Source organism: Lutra lutra, chromosome X (genome assembly GCF_902655055.1).
Source record: "Lutra lutra chromosome X, mLutLut1.2, whole genome shotgun sequence".
In the NCBI taxonomy this organism is placed as follows: Eukaryota; Metazoa; Chordata; class Mammalia; order Carnivora; family Mustelidae; genus Lutra; species Lutra lutra.
This window is the reverse complement of record NC_062296.1, coordinates 15,990,174-15,998,435: the sequence shown is the minus strand read 5'-3', so window position 1 is coordinate 15,998,435 and position 8,262 is coordinate 15,990,174. Positions and strand designations below refer to the sequence as shown.

The window sequence follows — 8,262 nt, the reverse complement described above, 5'->3', positions numbered from 1 at the left end:
CCTCATGGCTTCGGGACCTGCTTGGGCTGATCTTGCACACACCACTTCCATTTGGGAAAGGGTGCTTCTGTGCACACCCGCGGCTATGACTTGGTGGGTCAGAGAGCACCCAGGTTAGGACGGACAGCTCAGGTGGCATGGGGACACGGTGTCCCCTGGTCAAACCTTCAGTCCTACTAAGGCCAGTAGTAAGCCCAGTGTTATTCCAAAGGACCGGAATGATGTTTTGGTTTGTGCTGGCTTTGGAGCCGGGCTCCTCTAATTTGTGCTGGTTTGGAGCCGGGGTCCTCTGATTATGGACAAATCTGATTATTTCTTGTCCCCAACAGACGGTCACACTGGTAAAGGGTTGCAGGCCCCTTTGGGTATGCATGGGAGAAAGATAATAACAGAAACTTTTTTAGAAGGGCGCTTCCGTAAGAAGCCTCCCCCTTCATACACGAGTTTTTGGATCTTTGACTAAGTCAGGTGTGGGGTTTGATTGATTCAGGGACCCTTAGGTCAGAAGGGGAGTAAGCAGGTGTACGTGGGCAACGCACGAGATACTCCCATGTCAATACGCCCACGTCCACTTACTTTGGTCAATGGAAACTACACCAAGTTAATTCATTCAGGACTGCTAATGGCCATGAACTGCGGGAGAGAAAGTTTAGGTCACCCATCAGGAAAAGGATCATCCTCAGAAAAAGTGCCTTTGAGGCTAAAAGAAGGTGGAATGTGGAAGAAGTAATCACATAATCATATGCAGAAAAAAAAGACTGTAATAATGAGTAATTACTTCTTTATATTCATAGGAATTTACTCACATAATATTAAGCAAATAATTTTGGTTTTGACACCCTCTCATCCCCTTATCTTATAGCACAAGATGTTTTATTAATTTTTTTTCAGTATTTAAAGTACAGTATATTAAATTGCAGGGTAAATCAGATAGCCAAGGAATGAACAAGACAAGAAAATATAGGATTTAGTGCCCTCTGTTAGGGAAGGGTTAGGATTTTCTCAGTTGGAGGTGAGAGAGATTTGTGTCATGTTAGGCAGAAGTATGACTTTGTCATCGTCTGTAGAGATTAAGTATGGTTTAAGGAGATAGGTATGGGTACCAAAGTGACAAGGGTATCACTTGTGTCAATGCATCAATTTGGCTAGGCCAAATTACATCACCCGCAATCCCCTTTCTGGGATGTATGTGGTTACAGTGTGCCACAGACAGGTTCTTTGAAGATTGGGGATGGTGTCTGAGGGGAAGCAGCAGCCACTTTGTAGCTCCCACGTGCTCCTGCTGATTGGCTGATTCACCTTACCGAGGTGAAGTAGCAGCTGGCCCTGCAGTTTCTCTTCTTTCCCCGGGATCCTCCTTCAGCAGCTCTATCTTCTGGGCCACATGTAGGCACTTAGCTCCATGCAAAGGGCCCTCCTGGCTTCTGTGGGTTACCATCATCCCCAAGGTCAGAGGAAACAAGGATGAGTATGTACTTCAATTGTCCTTATGCATTCCAGATCATGTTTGTGTGTTCCGGCCTGTTTTTTACTTCCTTACCCTTAGCTGAGGTGACAACATCCTTATAGAGCCTGCTTAACTGCCTTCCACAGTTGTGTAATGCCAATTTTCTTTAACAAATCTATCATCTGTCTATCTATCCATCCATCCATTTATATAACCATGCATCTATCCCCCCTACTTTTTCTGCAGCTGGCTGAATGCTAAGGGCGGGGTGGGGGGGGCAATGATCAAACCCTTATTAATTCCATTATACCACCTGCTTCTAGACTTGTGAGGTTTCCCTCTGTGCTGATATCTTGAACATCATCCTGTTTCGAAATCCATCTTTTAAACTCACTCTGCTGTTAAGTTCAACATTTTGGGACCAAATGTGAACAAATACCATTGATGACAATGAGGGATGTTTTGAAGTCCAATTCTTATGACCTCTTCTTCATTTTTTAAAAGAAAATGGTACAATTTATTTTTCCATGAAGGAATGACAAATCATAAGAAAGATATAACTAGAAATTTCTCCAGCATTAATGAACTTGTGAAAAACCAGTAAGATGTGTTATTTTTACATATGTAAAGTTGAAGTCTTTTTTACATAAAATATGTGGAAATTCATGAGAACACTACCAAATATAAACTTGTGTATAAACATGAAAGGAAAACCTCACTTTATCTCGTTTTTCTTTTAGTGTTTCTTAAAATTATTTATTTATTTATTCGTTTATGTATTTATTTATTTTAAATTTTAAAATTGTACACACTTAAGTTTTACAACACCATGATGTATACACATATACATCGTGAAATGGTTATTACAGTCAAGCTAATGAACATCTGCATCTCCTCACATAATTATTTTGTGGGGAGGGGAGGTGAGAGCACCAAAAATCTATTCTTTCAGCAAATTGCCAGGATTTGATACGGTATTAACTGTCCCCACCATGCTGCTCATCAGATCTCTAGACTGACCTATCCTATGCAACCCCAACTGTACCATTTGACAAACTTGTCCCTCTTTTGGTGTTTTAAAAGCACAGAATGTGCAAGTCAGCCTGCACATGGTCTTCCATTCCTATCTGCCTGAGCTGCTCCACATCATATCTGGAGACAATGTCCTTAAGGGACTGCTTGAGCCAGTTCTACGTAGCAACCAAGTTCATTGGTTCATATGCACTCGTATATGTGATATACATACGTTAAAATCTCCCATTAGTTGTGCTTTTGAGGTTGAAGGCAACTGATACAGATTGGGGTACTGAGAATGGTTCCAAAGGAACAGAATTTTAACAGTGTGTTCTCTGAATTTGTACTGGGTTTCCTGGAATACATCTCTATTTAGACTGGAAGGCTTTAATACCCTGTTTCCAATGGTAAAGTTGGCACTGTTAGTCCACTGCGGGAAGTGGCAAAAATGCTACTCAAATGTTCACCTTTAGTTACCTATCATTAAGTGCCTATAAAAGATAAGTAAGTCTCTGGGTCACCAAGTATATGATATGTTAGAATATTTTCGTCAAAATAAGGAGGATTATGAAGAAAAAAATTGGAGTATTATGGAGTTGACTTGTCATTTCTAAACGAACTTCAGAACTTGAGGAAAGAAAAGACTGAGCTCGGGACCTTACAGTCCCAGATCAAGTCCAGATGAAGCACCTGAGAAGTCCTGTTACAGGTCTGAAAGAAATCGTTATCTCTTGTAACCATGGGCGCAAGATTTGGGGAATCCAGATCCAAAGTTTAGTCTTTGAGTGGCTGAATTACAACACAAATTAAATTCACAACCTTGCAGGGTCTTTCTGTTAATATTAGGACACTGACTGGGAGACATAGGATGCTGGAAATTGGAGTGCGGATATACAGGTGTATGCCAATAAGTCAGGTCCTCAAAACTCTGAATTATGTAAGGTGTCTTTGCCAGCAGAAACAGCCCTTCCACTCCTACCTGGAGAGGTTATTTCTCTTTCGCCTGAAGAAGCTCTAAGGGTCTCACCTGAAATGGTGGCCAGGCAAGGCCCTGTTGGTCTTCCTTTGTAGCTCTTACCATCGCCTCTCACTGCTCCTTAACATATACCTAGACTCGAAGGCCCGCAGGCCAAGACTGAGTGAAAAAATGAGACCCGTGGCAAGATGTGATAGTCACCAGAAGCACGTCACATCTTTTAAAATAGATACAAGTAGCCTGGGGTAAATGTGTGGGAATGGCTCTGAAGGTTGGGGTAAGGACATGGAAGCAATATAATGCTGGATCTTGTTCATGTACAAGTTCTTGTGTGGACACATGCTTCTGTGTCTCTTGAGTATGTACCTAGAAGTGAAATTGCTGGCTATCTGGTAACTTGATGTGTTCTTTTTTGATGAAATGCCAGCCTGTTCTGCCAAGATGCCACATCATTTCACATTCCCACCAACAACATGGGAAGATTCCAATCTCTTCAGGCCGCTTGTTAAACACCTATTAACAGCTATCCCGGTGGGTGTGAAGTGGTATCTCATTGTGGTTTTCAGTCCCAGCTCCCTCCTGACTGGTATGTTGAGGATCTATTCACAGTTTAAGACTGTAAACATGAGGTCCGCATCACATTGCTGGGTGTCAGCCAGGGGCCACGGTCAGCTCCTAGGTCCTCCTGCATATCTTCTCGCCCTTCTCACATGGACCCCTACACCTTCAAAGTGGTAAAGCGTGGCAAATCCTTGACTTCCTCTTCTCCCTGACCGAGATAGCTGCCTACCTTTAAAGGACTCACCTGCGTGGATCAGGCCCAGCCACAGGACATCTCAGGGACAGTGGATATAAAGAGCTTCTGTCAACTGCAAAAGCCCATCACAGGAGGTCACTGCCTGGGTTGGGGGTGGGGGGCTGCAGGGCCGTGGCCTCAGTGAGGACCAGGACGCGGGGGCACTGGAGACCCAGGTCATGGAGCTGGGGTGCAGTAGGGCGCAGTTGTGGGACGTCTTCCCGGAGGGTCAGGACAGGACAGACCTTGAGCCCTGGCTCCCAGTGGCAGGGGCGATGGCCTTGCTGCAGCTGCCAGGAGGAGAGGGTGGTGGTGGGGGGGACATCTGGGGGAGGCCCCAGGGTGCGGGCAAGCTGAGAGCTTTCAGGGCGCAACCCCCCACCAGCACACCCGGGGTGGGCAGGGTGGGGGGGGATGGTGAGTCAGTGAGGGCAGATGGGGGCCCGGCGATGGCTGTATCCACTTCTCTCCGGTTCCACAAGTGTCTGTCCTGGAGCCATCAGTCATTCCCCAATGAGTCTCCAGGCAGTGACCCAGAGAGACTGCTGCAGAGACCTGAAGAACGCAGCTTTGAAGATGGGGTGCCTTCACACCCAATATCCCGACTCTTTGGGCTACTGGGGGAGGGGCCAAGTTCTCCCAAACGAAACGGCCATGAGGGAAGCTGCATTTTGTATGGGAAATGGCCAGAAATACTCAGGACGCTGCTGGACTTATGCTTATACTAGACAAGGATCACTACTTACCCTTGGGCTTTTAGCACGTCTTCCAAAAGATGGGAGAGTAAAAGCCACCAAGAAAGTCCTAACTGTGGTGTTCTCTCTCTAGGGACCCAGACCCCCAGGGAGAAGTTTCTCTGGCACTGCTGACAAGCTGAAGATGAAAACTTGGGAGCACAATACAGGGCTGGCCTTGACCCAGGATGCATATTCGAAGCTGAGTGATGCAGACGTTTTCTGTACTAATGATGCTGATCACTGGGACAGGACTCTTCAATATTTGACAGTACCCTGGCTGCCAACATTCTGAAAAATGCGGTTCCTCAAGTTCCTAGCAATTTTCATGTGGAGACAGGTATGCAGCACGAGAAAACCTGTAGGCCATCCACCCAGAATTTTGTCCCCCTTAAATAATAACAAACAGCACATATTTCCAGAAACTCTACCAGTGAGAAGTTCGTTACGGCAGCCATCTTCCCCACCCAAGAAAGAGGGGTGGGGGGATATTAGGGCCCATGAGTTCTGTAAAAGCTACAGTGAAAAATCACAATTACAAAAGCAAAAGTGATAGTCTTCTGTCAGATATTAGTCCAATCAGGATATATAATCGAATAAGAGGTTTTGGGAACTGGTTTCTGCTTTAATACAAAAAAGAAATGGTTTTATAAAAGGTTTCCAAATATAAGTAAACTTTTCCAATTATATCTGATTAAAATTTAAAACTTGGGTTTTCATTTGAGGGGTTGTATTTAATTTTTTAAACATTTTATTCATTTGAGAGTGAGAGAGACAAACAAGCAGGGGGGAGGTGCAAAGGGAGAAGGAGAAGCAGGGAGCTCAATGCAGGGCTCGATCCCAGGACCCTGAGATTATGACCTGAGCTGAAGTCAGATGCTTAAACGAGAGCCACCCAAGCACCCCAGGTGGGGGGGTTGTATTTTAAAGTTCAACTCCCAACTGCTAAAGATTACCATCGATGATAAAGGAGCAGAGGGGACACCTTATTAAATTTCTTCCCCTATCATTTTATCTGGAATTTTGTACACTCTTCCACTTTCAAAGCCTATTTTAAGTACAGGAAAATTTATATAAAATTGTCATAGCAGTAAAAAGTATTACAATGAAATTGTTAGAGTGTTAATGGAACATGCTGTTTCACTCTTGACACAGTTGTTTGGAAGGGATTGCTTGACTGCTTTTAGAACTCAAAAAATATGTTTTTAAACACCCTGTCAGAGAGTTATTTTCAGTATTACAGATTCCTGTACCATTGTGTTAAAATTTGCCTGTGCTTTGGGACCTTCCTAAAACATTCTCATTTGGAATATATTTAGAGGATAACAAAGTTTAAACATTGTTTTCACCTCAACAGTAGAAATACTGTTGTTTTTTCCTTTAATGCTACCAAAATAAAATACTCATTTTTGCAGTAAAAACATCCCACAGCAGTACTCATACTAGTGTTTGAATAACCAGAAGACTGGGATATGGGGGGGGGCGCATAATTAGAATCCTGTCTCCCACACAGGCCAAAGGTGGACAGCAGATGCACTATAGTCTCATCCAGTACTGCCCTGAAGGACACTGGTGAAGGGTAAACTTCCCAGAGGGAAAATTTTGAGCAGTGCACCTGCTTGTTCACTCTGCCTGGAGGAGAGATGGCCAAAGGTATGAGTGTATAACCATGCATAGGCCGTGTCTGAGTCATTAGCTGAATGGCAGGGACTTTGAAAATACATGACTGAAAGTTTGTCACAAGGAGGTCTAGGGAAGAGGTATGTGGATACGCCCATCCGAATAGACATCTGATATGAAGATAAGTGTGTCCCATGGGTGATCAGCAAAGAACAACCTTACTAGGGCAGAAGTTTAATAATCTGATGGCTAGGGACGCCTGGGTGGCTCAGTCGGTTAAGCTGCTGCCTTTGGCTCGGGTCATGATTCCAGGGTCCTGGGATCGAGTTCCGCATCGGGCTCCTGGCTCAGTGGGGAGCCTGCTTCTCTCTCTGCCTCTGCCTGCCACTCCGCTTGTTCATGTTCGCTCGCGCTCTCTCTCTCTCTCTCTCTCTCTGACAAATAAATAAATGAAATAAAAATAAAATCTTAAAAAAAAATAATCTGATGGCTAGGGGACCCATTGTGTAAATACCCATCAGGCCCTTCCCCAGCAGTCATGTCCGAACCCAGTGGGCTCAAGAACTAGGTGGCCAAGTGGCAGGCTGGGATCACCAAAGCTGATCTCACTACAACCATTGCTGAGTGCCCGATCTGCCAGCAGAGGCCACCATGGTGCCCCTGATATGGCACCTGTGACTGATCAGCCAACTACCAGGTGGCAGGGGCTTCATGGTGGAGCACTTTTATTAAGGAAGGGGCCATGCTTTGTGCTGACTTAAATAGACACTCGGGATATGGATTTTCCTTCCCACCTGTAGTGCTTTTGAGAAACCAGTATGTGTAGGGGCACCTGGGTGGCTCAGTACGTTGAGCCTCTGCCTTCAGCTCAGGTCAGGATCTCGGGGTCCTGGGATCGAGCCCTGCATCGGGCTCTCTGCTCAGCAGGGAGCCAGCTTCCCCCTCTCTCTCTGCCTGCCTCTCTGCCTACTTGTGATCTGTCTCTCTGTCAAATAAATAAATAAAATCTTTAAAAAAAAAAAGAAACCAGTATTTGTAGATTTGAAAAATACCTTATTCACCATCATGGTATTCCAAAGAGCATCACTTCTAAACAAGGAACCCATTTTATAGGAAATGAGTGCAGCAATTGAGCACTATTCATGGAATTCACTGGTCTTAGGTTTCTCCTCATCCTGAAGTGGAATGGCATCTGGAAGACCTCACTTATTTCTAGCTAAGTGGTGGTAACTTGAGGATCTGGGGTAGCTAAGCATTTACATGCATAGGTATATGGTAGTGTTCCTCTTATCACATGGATTTATGGATCCTGCAATCAAGGTATGGAAACAGGAGTGCCTCTCCTCACTATTACCCCCAGCAAGACAATAGAAAATTTTTGCTTCCTTGTCCCATGACAAGAGATCTAGCTCTTCTAGGCTAGAGATCTTCATTCCAAAGAAAGAATGTTTTCACCAGGAAATAAAACAATGACTCCATTGAATGGGAAGTTGAGTCTTCCAGCTGGGCACTTGGACTCCCCAGACCTCTCAATCAACAGGCAAAGAAGGGCTATACTGTACTGGCTGGGGTGACTGAACCTGACCATCAAAGGAAATTGAGTTCCTACTACAAAACTGCTATGGAGGCATATGTCTGATATGTTTGGACAGCTTCTTGATAGTCCCGTGTTTTG

General features: G+C 44.6%; 1 pseudogene; it reads left to right on the top strand.

Annotated features, from left to right (window-relative positions):
• Positions 1-4,508: 4,508 nt before the first annotated feature.
• LOC125092232 (alpha-1,6-mannosyl-glycoprotein 2-beta-N-acetylglucosaminyltransferase-like) lies at positions 4,509-5,520 on the top strand (annotated as a pseudogene).
• Positions 5,521-8,262: the final 2,742 nt, after the last annotated feature.